The following is a 10285-nucleotide window of genomic DNA, read 5'->3' on the forward strand; positions in this document are numbered from 1 at the left end:
AGCCTTAAATAACATTGTTCGACACTTAGACCTTGAGTATTGCCTAATTCAGTTCTTATAATTTTTACAATCCTTTTGTAAACCATTGTATTCAACATAGTAATGTTATTACTCACAGTTTCTAAACTCTCAGAATTTGGTAAACTAATCTTAGATCTGAGATCTGACTCCATATTACAACAAAATTTCTACCTCTTCTTACTAGTGCTAAAAATCATTGAATAGAGGCACTGATTCTAACATTTGACTTTCATGAAAAGAAAACATGAAAACCAAAATAACTCAAGTGCTAATGGAAAACTTCAATCTGTTGATCTGGCATAGGTGCAAGACTGAAAATCCTTTACACCACTGGTCAAAACTTTGTAGAGTTGCCACCTCTTTGCAAGAGGAATAAAATAACCATTGCTGTGATTGATTTTTTTTACATTTCAATTTCTTTATAACAGCAGATTTTAAACAACACTTTAAAACTTATCAAGAATTTAAAACTTCTTTTCCAAGATCTATCAACAGTCTCAGATCTACCCACACAACTGAAAATCCTTCAAAATTTTGCAATGAAATCAACTAGGAACAAACTGGTACAGAGATTTGAGAGTCGCCACTCACACTTGGTGAGAAATAAAACATAATTTGTCACTTGACAAATCTAAACCAGACCTTCAATGTAGGAGAAACTTGCAGATCACTGACATCTTGAAAAGAAAATATACTTTATAAATGAATTCTTGACTCTGAAACTTTCTCAACAGTATTTGCAAAAACTGAACTGATTGAAGATAGACCTATGACAGTCATAGAACACGATTTTCATCCAGTTTCAACATAATGCTGATAATGAATAAAGCTTAACTGGGGAACATGAAACTTCAGCAAGGAAAAGGAACACATCTTGCTATTGATATGCTATATCCACTCTATTTCACATCAGAGGCTCCTATTCTTTCAACAAAATAGATTTCCATCTTATCTCCCTAGCAGAGTCACCATTTTGTTGGTGTTTGAAAATGTTACCCATTTCCAATTACCCTGATGAGAAAAAAATGCATCTAGGGGCAGCTAACTCCCATTATCAACACATCCATTCAGACATCAGGCCAACTATAAGGCTATACTCCTTCTGCACTTTAGGCTCTGCAAAACCTAGGCAGGTGGACCTATAGATTCTTTATATGGTACCAGTTATCAAAGCATACACTAAATCTATTCAAAGCAGATAAAAACCCTTATTTCTCCTAAGAACTCATGAAATAACACAGACCTACGATAGCTAGATGCACATCTATGAACCTCATAAGCTAAGTGAGGGCATTCTATGATAGCTCTTCAACATAAAAAGTAAAGATCGTTTGATTAATGATGTTGATTCAACAAAACCCCTAAAATGTAGCAACATGAACAAGTGATCCTATAAATAACTAGTGTCTTATCTATTGGGAAAATCCATGAATCAAATGCATACAAATGAATATCTGAGACATATGTGTATCTTCATATATCTGATCTATCCATCTAACTTGTAAGTGGACATCTATGCTCAATCTGAAACTCATTCTTGCATGATATCCCCATCAACAAACCTGCAATCCTGTTGATTCTCTGAAGCATTTACATAACCTCTTGGGTTATAAGCAACAATGAACTAACATGCAGCCTTAAGGAGCTACAATTACAACCTAAACTCTTTGTTTAGAGATTGTAAAACATTGAAGATCACTAATAAGGGAGACGAGAATCAGAAAGAAACTAATGAAATACTTGTTTCTCTGTATTAATTTCCTTGAAACAATACATTTAAAAGCATGCAATCAAAATATGAAAACACCTAACATGTCTAAACCATCTGTATTATCTGCACTACTGTTGTTCATACAAGAAGAATTTGCTGAAGAATATGGTGTCTCAGTATTGGAAATGCATCAAGAACTAGATCCAAAATCTGGTATCACAGTCATGAGTAGATTTTTTCCAAGGAACTAGAACCCCTACAATGAAGGAAAGAATGAAAGATATAGGAGAAGATGAAAATCCCAAATCTGATATGCAGCTGCCATCTGTCCACTTGGAAAACCTCCTCAATAGGTTAAAACAACTCTCTCACCTCTCCCCTAAATTGATGAATCAAATCTTCAATCATTAGGCCTCTACTAGCACAAAAATATATGAAATATCTGATTTGAACAATTAACTGATTTGTTTCTTGATCTGGAATAGAAAAAATTTTCTTAAAATGAACTTAAGAAAGGGAAAAAACATCTCCAAAATTCATTTTAAGCTTTAGAAAACATCAACATACGTCCCCCAACTAATTTTGACACTCCACTCAGAATTTTGCAATTAAGAATAGCGACTGAAGGTGATTTTAGCAAACAGAATTGGCCTGGAAAAGTGTACAAACGGATTCGTCATGACTTCCAAACTGGCACACTTGGAGTATTTCCAGAGGACAACACAATGGTACAATCCATTCAATCTAACCAATCATGGATCAGGAGATATGATGTCACGAACAGGGGTTCCAATCAATCTGGAAATGCTGACACCAGTAAAAGTTAGAAAATCCATTTGGAATCGCATTTGAAAATTGATCAATCGAATTCATCAATAGCTGAAACTTGAAACATGACAAGCTTTGATGTCTACAATGCAACACAAAAGGAATTTCAATATTTGGGTCAACTGGTCAAAAGTTACAACATGTCAAATAGGGCTTCCCAGAAATTTGAATACTTTGCAAAAACATGAAAACAATAACTAACCAACTTCGAGGGATTCAAATCCTAGTCAAACGGACTCAAAATGACTCAAAATCTGAAACATAGGTTCTCAGGTATGGACACTAGACACTCTCAAAGTGGAAAGTCACAAAACCTTTCTGGGTGTGAGATATTCAAATGCAAACACAACCTCCTATCGTTGTTTGACGCTTAGGTGAAAAAGCAAGATTGACAATTGTTCAAAATAGGACTTTGCCAAATAGCTCAAAATGATGATTTGACCATATGGAATAGGTAGACAGGCTGAATGGAAGGTGTTAGAAACATTAAACACCATTTATGCATTAACTCAACAGTGAGGTACATAGGCTTCACAAAGCATTTATAGGCCTGAATTTCACAGTAGTGCTCAAAATTGACCATGCAATTTTGAGCGCCAACAATTTGATCACCATATTTTTGTTTTACTTTATGTTGATTGGAAGCTAAAATCATGTCTTCTTTAAGAAAAAAGTTCAAATTTTTTCATCACTATCAAAAGTTTTCCAATTAACATCATTGTCAGGTATAGAGGGTTTGACCATAATTTTGATATGTTATTTTATATCTTCCTTGTTAATATTTTTGACTATATCAAACTTTTCTCCACAACAACTACACTATCAACATGATGATTTAATTTTCTAGAGACAACAACCACATTAAAAGCATCAAAATCTTCGTTTATATCCCAAACTCTTTGTTTGTAGCTTTTTAATTTATCATTTTTGGTCATATGCATCCCTCTCACCTGGTTGACAACTAACTTGCTATCTCCACATGCTTTTATACATTTAACACCTCTCATTTTGGCCCATTCCAAACCTTGAATTAACCCCCCATATTCAAATGTATTTTTTGTACAACCAAACTAAATTGGAAAGTTGCATAATACTTGTCTCCACAAGGAGAGTTCAAAATTTCCCCCCACCTGAACCATTTTTTGCTCTTAGAGTAATCGAAGTACAATTCCCAAACCTTATTTTTCTTCTCAAAATAATTTGTTGTGCCTTTGACAAGGTTTGGCATTACTAACCCAGCCTCATGGAAGACATAATTTCATAGAGCAGCATCCATAATATTGTTGGTCCCATCTATCATGGTGTTTTCTATTGCCCATTCATCTAACAAAAGATTAGTGATACTATCAACTTGAGTATTTTTATCTTGGACAACAAGGCCTTCTTCTTGATCAAATGCAGTATAATTAGCATTAATCACACTGGGTATGGAAGGCTTAATAGAATCTTTTGCAAGTAATTTAGAGCTAATTGTTACTTTGGTTCTATATCTAGTTTGGAATAACATATGCGACCATTCTACAGATAAATAGCCTCCTATCTTGGATGTGAATTCTCTTGATACACATAGGGAAAAATATGGACGTAAATCTATTACAAATATATCTTGGGGAATAGAAAAGTTGGGACATGCATGGAGTGTTAAACTTGCATTCTTTATAAGATCCACTATATTAACACATGAACCATCTAGTTGGACTATAGAATTCTCTAAGGGTTCATACTTTAACCCTGGCTGGTCTACTATCTTGTTGGGCATAAAAGAGCTTGTGGCTCTACTATCTACCACATAATTATGAATCAAATTGTTCCCTATAATAAATGAAACATACAGTAGTAGAGGTTTCTCATCCTTACCTTGGATCTGATTTCCATTCTTATTATTGTCTTAAAAAACAACTTCTTGGTTTGTGAGTATAGCCCTGTGAGGTTCATCAATGGTTTGGTTTAGAATATCTTGCACTAAAACCTACTTCAACAATTTAGTTTTCCTAGGAGTAGCTAAAGAATCCCACATAGACATCATGATGTTCATCCTTTTCATATTTTCTACAATATTAAATAGTATAGTAGCATGCCCCTTTGATTGGACTTTAGGAGCAACAAGATGTATTGGCTATTGTGGTTGTTCTTGAGGGACAATAGGAGGGTTTCTTTGCTACTTTCTCTATTCTTGAGGTGTAGATGGCATCTCAATTGATACATCCTTACTTGTCACTATTTCACTATCTACGGTTCTCTTCTTTGCTCTAGTACAAACAACACTAGGGGTATTATCTCTATTTACAACACAATGTTTTTCCTCTTGCCAATTCATGAAAGTAGCATGTATAGAAAGAACCTCTTCTTGTATCTTAGCTTCAACTTCATATATAGGCTATGTACTAGAAGCTCCTTGAACCATTAAGGCTTGATTAATGACCTCATTAGAGCACATAGCCTGATTGTGTTGTTGATTACAAGGGTAACACCAGTCATAGTCTACTACTAAGTTATTTTGAGAAGAGACAATATCTCTAATGATGTTTACAAGAGGAGCAACATTTAAAGGGGTGGAGGCATAATGCAGAAAAGGTATTTGCTTGAAGTTCTTCCTATCAACAAGGTTAGCTTGGTAAGGCTACCTATTTGTTTGATATTGACCTTGAAATCATAGCTGGGTAGGTTGATTTGTAGTCTGATTTTGAGATTGGTATGGTTGTCTAGCCTTCAATTGCTGCTTTTAAATATTTTTTAGTTCATTATTGAAAGTTTACATAATATTTTCTATCTTAAGTTGGTCATTTCTTATCTCTTATAGATCCTATGAAGGGCTTGCAACTATAACTTCTTGGCTTGGAATAGCTGGTAATGGATTAAAAGATGATATAACCAAAGGTATATTAGACTAGTTATCTAGATATATGGGCATTGGAGGCATAGGGGAAATCTTACCTACTTGAATAAGAATTTTTTTGGCTCTTACAACAATAAAATAACCTTCCATCAATGAAGAACCTCCCATAGATTATATTGTAACAGAATTATCACTATTTAAACTTTTCAAATAATAGAGAAAAGAATGGTCTGTTGAGGGCCTTATCAAATTCAATATTCTTGTCAAAGTTCTTTGAAATCTATAGTTGAAGTCCATCATTTTCTAATGAGGAGCATGCTTGATGGTTTTGATCTCCTCCACAAGAGACAAAAAGTCCAATTTATCTTTAGAATGCTTTGTCAAGACATCTCTCAATGCATCACATGAACCAATCAAACCCACAACAAGGCTTAGAACCACTATAGAGCCTTTCTGTTGAATGATGTTGCAAGAAAATTTATAGAAACATCTTCCTCAATAACATGATGGACATTACATAATGTTGCAACATCAATGATATGCTCAAATGTTATTGTTTAGCTTTTTCTAGGGAAGTCTAGTAAACTTTTCAAAGTAGCTAGAGGAATATCATGATGTTGAGAAAAAATTAGTGGAATTTCTTGTTTAGAAGGAACAAATGCATATTTCCCTGTCATTGGTGCCTGGAAAATCCTCCTCCTTGGAATGGTGACTTGTCTTACAAAAATGATAAGACTTACTAGTGGAGGAGTGGATCTAGTCCTTCTTGTATGAACAAGGGTCACTTGGACTCTTTCAGCTATTCTACCTTTGATTCTAGGTGGGGAAAATTCATAGTATTCAAAACTTGTAGAACTACTTCTTTTTTGCACTCTTCTCATAAGTCATATGCATCGATCTTTCTTTCCATGACTTAGAGTCGCTATTTGTATACATTCTTTTACCTTTAAATAGGTTAATTTTTTGCTAAACACACCAACAACAACAAAGAAAATATAGAGAAAATGCTAAAAAAAACTTTTCCTATCCCACCAAGTATGCCAAAATTATTATTTCTAAAAGTTGCACCTGGGTTGAGTTCTAAAACTCAATCACTTCAAGAAACATGGAAACACTCTAGGGTAGTGGATGTACAAGAAATATGAGTGAATCTCTAGGTTCTAGGTTAGTTCCTTATGATGCTTTACCTATTTTTTATTCAAACATAAATTTAAAACTTGGAAATTAGATCTCCATATTACTATCTAGATTGTGTAATCAATGTTCATCCGTTGGCCTTGTTTCCTCCTATTCTAGCTTTGAAATTTGAACCTTGAACCCAATGATTTCTACCACCTTAGTGGATCATCGACATAATTCATTTAACCTTTCATGCTCTGTACTTTTTTCAAAATTCCATTGGCCATGTTGACCTATGACATTGTGCTTTCTTGTTGTTCACCATGTGGTAACTCTTTTTCCTCATTGACTACTTAGCCATGTGAAACAACAACCACCTCCTTTTATAATCAATTGTTGCTTCGTAGCTTGAAACTTCTTCAGTTCACTAACTATTGTAACCTTGCAAACATCATGAAATGGAATACTTCACATCTTCACAATAGTCAGGATTTAACATCCCTCATACCATGTGATGTTGAGATAACTCTATATTTAACCATGTCACCCCATCAAAACTATCAAACACAAAACATATTTGGAACATGTAATGTTGCACCCATGGCTAACTTAACTATTTTAAACCTATATTGAAACCTCACAACATTGAATATATTTAATGTTTTCTAACCTACAACATTGGGATAACCACTAAACTGACTACGAGATGTCATGACAGCCTCATGACAATATTCCTTCATTGACCATGTAGACTAGTGAAGCTACGAAGATATCTTAAACTGTTTGATCACTTTGTCACAATCCTAACTATCAATCCATCTTATAACCTTGTGAATAAGTGAAAAAAACATTTTGCATCATCACCATCTTAACTTAAGGTAACCATTAATTACATGCAAAGTTGCAACTGCATTCACCTTAACTATCTTGGTCATTATTCACACCTTCGCAACTTAATATTTCACTATAGCCTAGACACTTGCAATGATGTTCCTTGATTGTTTAAGAAAAAAATACCTCCTTTGACTATTTTATGTTCCCTATAACTTTGCAAATTCAAACTACTTACCTTTGCTAATTGCTGCAACCCGATGATAACCACCTGACTACCTTCATCACAGCCTCACAACTTAAAGAACCAAATCTTTTTGATGGAGTGACATTGATTTAAGATCAACTATATTTATAAAAAAGTAAATCCTTCAAAATGATGAATATTCAACCATTCCATAACCCTATGATGATGTAATGAAGGATATCTTTTGAATCGGGGCCCACCATGACATGTGGTGAAAACTTGCTATCTTGCTTTGGCTCTTCTTCATGCATCTTTGAAAAGAAAGAAAGCAAAAGCCATTTATTTTCTTGACAATTGGCTATATTTAGATGTTTAAATGATGTAATTAATGGAAACACATGATGTACATACTTATAGTAAACCTAAAAAAAAAAACATACTTAACCTTTTGGTACTTCAAAAATTGTCTAAGTATGTAAATTGTTTACACCAGTGTATTGATTTATGTATAAATTTTTTTATACAATGTTATTCTTGAGAGAGAAGATATATGGAGATAGTATAAATGTTGATGATGATGTGTATCATGTTAGACATAAATATAGACAATACATAAAAGAGATATGTAAGATGTACAAAACATCAGAATGAGAGGTAGAGGAATTATTTTGTTTACAAAATAATCACTTGACCAATTAGGGATGACATCCTAGATGTTTACTCTAAGTTGGGAAATTTTATTTTGGTCTTAGCTAATCTTTCACTAATTTGTGAAAAGGCATGGTATTTATGCAAAGACATCTTGTGAAATTATTTGGAAGTAACATGCAAAAGTTGTGAATGTGAAGTTTGTATCATATACAGAAGCAAGTTTTTGACAACCTAATTTTGTGATCCAAGATTGAACTGATGTTAGAAATCAACCAAAAGAAGGTGAAACATCTACTTCTATATTCAAGGAACTTTAATTACTTGTTTGGGTAGTGAGCTCTTCTTGTAATTAAAATTTCATGTTTGGGCAGTGAGCTCTTCTTGCACACATTGTACCACAACTCCTAACAAGCTTGGAATATACTAATAGGGATTCAAAGTCTCTTAATAGGGACTCATATGTATTGAATGTGTTTATAGAATCCTAATAGGGTACATCCTCTAAAAAGGAACATTTATATTAGTACATCATCTTGTGGGTATCATCCCCACTAGGATTTTACCTAGTTAACAAAATGTGGTGTTATGAGTTCTCTTTATCCATGGTTACTATTACAATTAAGCATTACATGTTTAATTTCTTATGCATGATTCAAAGTAATTAATAATATCCAATTGGAATAAAAGTTTGTAGAATACTAATTCACCCCACCCCCCATTATTCCCCATTTCTAAAAATTGGTATTAGAGCTCAATTACTTATAAGAGGCTTAACAACTTGAGTAAGATCCCTATGGATATGGAATAGTTGATGAACAACCTTGAAGAGGCACTTGAACAAATTAATCTCCTTATTAAAGAAAGAGATAAATTAAGAGATAGATATGAAGACTTGAAAGTGCACATTGGACAACTAAAGGACAATATTGAACATCTCAAATGAAAGCTTGAATTTATTAAATTTGAAACTAGCGACAATGAATATTCAAAATTAAAAATAGAGTATAAGATCTTGAATCATGAATTAAAGATTACCAATCTAAATTTGAGTTTGAAGAATGATCCTAGCAAAATTGAATCTAATTTGAAGACTAAAAATTTAGATCTTAGAGAAAATCTAGCAAAGAGGACATTTGGATTTGAAATATTAAAAGTAGATCATGAAGAACTTCACAAGTGCAACATTATTATGAAAGGTGAACTAACTCAGAGCAAGCTATAGCTTGAAAATCTTTATTATAATAGAGAAAATCTTGATGAATAAATGTCAATACAAAGACCTACCTATGATAAGACTAGTATTGGTTACGTATTTAACATGTCTGCAAAGAAACTTGAAAGTGGATCAGATTTGAAAGAAAAGATAAATCTGATGATAAGATTGAATCTAGTCAATCTTTTGATAAATCTAAAGAAGTTGTCTAAGACAAGGAAACTGAGAAATTGGATAAACCTAAGCAAGTGGAAGCTCCTAAAGAAACCAGGTATGAATTTAGAGGTAAGTGTTTTTCATGTAACGAAATAGGTCATATGAAAAGAGATCGTAAAAATAAGTAATTTAATCATATTATAAATTTTTATTGTCATAATTGTCATGGTATTGGTCATAAAGAAATTGATTGTAAGAAGCCTAAATATGATAATGATCAATAGGTGCTTGATAGCTCCGGGCTATGTGTCCAAAGTTGTTACACTTATAACACACAATATCCTTTCTTTCTTCATGAGGTCTTCTTTCTCTTGATGTCCTCTCATTAGATCTTCTTCTATCTGTAGCGTTAGTATTTCTAGACATTCTACTATTCTACTATGAGTAGCAAGGTTGGGAGATGTATCTAGATGAGTTTAGATTGTAGCTAAGATAAGTTGCAATTTGGAGCTTATCAAAACAAGTTACAAAAGAAATAAGAGTTATTGTTACAATAGAGAAAGTTTATTCTGTGATAGAAGATGGAATCTATGTTTTCACATCAAATTTTGTGAATGTTGAAAGGAAGCTATGGTTAACCTCAGGTAGCATTTGAAGATTATATAAATGATTTTGAGTAGATCTTTGATTTCAAAATGAAATTAACAACTTTTTCAATTTGGAAAAGTATGC

The sequence above is a fragment of the Cupressus sempervirens genome, chromosome 4, assembly GCF_028749045.1.
Source record: "Cupressus sempervirens isolate cs-2001-9-10 chromosome 4, ASM2874904v1, whole genome shotgun sequence".
In the NCBI taxonomy this organism is placed as follows: Eukaryota; Viridiplantae; Streptophyta; class Pinopsida; order Cupressales; family Cupressaceae; genus Cupressus; species Cupressus sempervirens.